General features: G+C 52.9%; 1 protein-coding gene across 1 annotated transcript in view; it reads right to left on the bottom strand.

Annotated features, from left to right (window-relative positions):
- Positions 1–1,937: 1,937 nt before the first annotated feature.
- Kctd2 (potassium channel tetramerization domain containing 2) overlaps positions 1,938–2,689 on the bottom strand; it is a gene marked incomplete at its 5' end in the record, with an annotated part of 19,002 nt that continues 18,250 nt past the window's right edge. The window contains 1 exon segment of the mRNA XM_013508657.1: positions 1,938–2,689.

Below are 2,689 nucleotides of genomic sequence, written 5' to 3'. Positions count from 1 at the left end.
GAAAGGACCAGGTTCTGCAGAAAAGCAGAGGTGGTGCTGGCTCAGCGCTCTGGATGGTGGCCCAGACCTGAGGCAGAGACACTCCCCACCTGGCAGTCCTGGGGGGCCAGGGAGTGTGGGTCGCTGGTCATGTAACATCCACAAACCAACAGGAGGGAGGGCAGAGCTCCCTCTGCAGGGACCAGCCAGACTGCCTAGGGTAGAAGGCCGAGGAGCAGGAACACTGGCATGGATCCTAAGGGCGCAGGTAAAATATCTCCCAGCGAACGCCCCCCTTTCAGCTCCCCATCGGCCCTGCTCTGAACAGACCAGGCAGCTGTGTTTTGAGTTTGTCCACATTTGCCATCCGGGGTTGATTTTGTCAGGAAGAGGAATTCTCTCCAGTGCTCCCCTCTATTTGCATAGTCTTTGGGGTTGTGTGGCTCTCAAAACTTCAACAAAATCATGTGAGGTCCCCTGTGTTTGCAGCCCCTGGTTGTTTGGGGGGTAAAGTTAGGAGTCACAATTCTGACTGTACGTTATCCCTAGGCCAGTGAAAGTATTTTCATAATTGCGTTACAATAATTAAGATAATTAAAAAATTTTAATATCCAAGTATAAGTCAGTATTCAAACTCCCTACTGCTTGTTTCTTTGAATCAATATTCAAATAAAATCTACAAACCTGGAAAACAAAACCACTTCCAAGAACCCTGAAAAAACAAACCACCCTCTGACTCCTGAAGCACAGAGCCGCAAAGGGCCTTCAGCAGTGACCTCTACCAGGAAGGAGGATGCCAGTTTCCCAGGGCGCCTGGCTTGGGGCTCAGCAGCAGCGTTTTTATTGATGAGCTGTGGCAGTCTGGAAAGTTCAATGAAGGTAACACTGCATTCAGGAGGTACTTGCTCAAGGCCTACCTCCTGCCTCATTCCTTCTCGATGAACTTGGTGCTAAAACTGGGGCTGGGGCCAGGGCACCAGCCCCGCCCAGACCCCTGCTCAGCGCTGAGCACCCAGCATGGCCAGGGAAGCAGAGGGACAAGGGCCTACAAAAGTGGGTGCAAGGCCCCAAACGGAGTGCTTCTCTTAGTATGACGACATTCCATTTGGCCAAAACTCCCTCTTCCAAAGTCCTCTGCTAGGCAGAGCAGTAACTCCTGCTATCTCTGCTTTTCCCTGACTACACCTAAACTTTTTTAGGATAGACAGATATGACAGGATAGAGGCCTATGACCCTTTGGGAAGAGTGACTGCACTTCCTGTAAGTAGAACTAACACGTTACAGCTGTAAAAGTATCAGGCACAGCCAGACTTCTGAGGTGCCAACATGTGCACTTACAATGGCGTCCATGTGCAGGTGCTGCGGGAACCGGCGCACACGCTTCTATGCTATTCTACAGCTAGAGAAAGGAGAAAATGTGTGAGAGCCTAGAGAAAATGTAAGCCACCTGGGCACGGTCAGGTTCTATGCTCAAAAGGTATGTGGTACAGTCCAGTCTTTCTAGAAATCGCTGCCCTTGTGCCCTGATAAGCAGCTGAGCCACAGAGCTTGGCTTTAAAGGTGCCCCTCAGTGCCTGGGCCAAGGCGGCTTCTAGGCAGTGCATTCCCCACAGGCACCTTCCCCGTCTCTCCCATGTGCCATGCTACTGAAAGTTGTCTAGGGAAAATGAAGTATGCTCCAGCTCCTCTGCCTTTCATGACTGCTCACGGAGACTCAAACACTCAGAGCAGAAATGCAGGTACAAGCGCTACAGCGCCCGGGTCAGACAAGCACTTGATCCAACATGGCACTCCCAGGAGAAAGTCACAGGGGTAGGGGGTGGTATCAGAGACAAAAGAGGCCTCCGGCTGCCCGCCAACACACACACTGCGGGGCACAGTGCCGAGGTACCGTGGGGCAGGTTTGCTGAGGTTAGAGACCACGGAGAGACACAAACAGCACACTCACTCAGGGCATCTGCGAGACCATCACAGAAACAATACCGCTTTTACATATGGCAACTCGACGTATTTGGCAACTTCCAAAGGAACAGCCTTTCCCACCTTAAGCGACTGGAGGGCCCACACAGTCCTTTATCTTTGGTCCAGTTAAAAAGCCAGAGAAGGAACACAGGTCAACGGGGATAAGGCTGCAATAGCAGTCACCAACCAGCTGGCACTTCTGTCTGCCTCAAAGCCCTTCCTGGGGACAAGGCAGGCCTCACGGCGCCCAGCAAAATTGCTCATGGGAGCAGCAGGGCACCCAAGATGAGAGCAGCGCCCTCCCACCGTGCACCACAGCGAGGGACACCTATCCGCCCTGCTGCAGAGGCTCCGTGCACAGCAGTGTGCATCCTCTGCCAACTCTCCTGTCCCCAGCTTCAGTTTGACACACGAAAGCTAGAACCTGCTGCATCTCTGCACTGCTAGGAGGGTGACTAGCAGAAGGAAAGGGGTCAAAAACAGATGCCGATGTCCAACATGGCACCTGCGGGTGAGATAAGGGCACAGCTCAGGACAGTCCTCCTTCCTCTCAGCTTCCTTGACATCTAGGACATTTCCAAGGAGCCAGGCCATCCTTCCCTTCTCCCAGGTCCCCAAAAGGATCCACCTGGGGAGCCAGCCCAGCTGCTGTCATCAGAATCTGTCAAAACACTGGCTAAGCAAACAGAAGCAGGCTTCTGAGACGGTGATCTGCAGCCACAGGTGCATCTGTCCTGGGGATCCCAAA

This window comes from Chinchilla lanigera, unplaced genomic scaffold, assembly GCF_000276665.1.
Source record: "Chinchilla lanigera isolate Chin_1 unplaced genomic scaffold, ChiLan1.0 scaffold00152, whole genome shotgun sequence".
Taxonomy (NCBI): domain Eukaryota; kingdom Metazoa; phylum Chordata; class Mammalia; order Rodentia; family Chinchillidae; genus Chinchilla; species Chinchilla lanigera.
The sequence above is the reverse complement of the archived record's forward strand: the minus strand, read 5'-3'. Positions and strand labels throughout refer to the sequence as shown.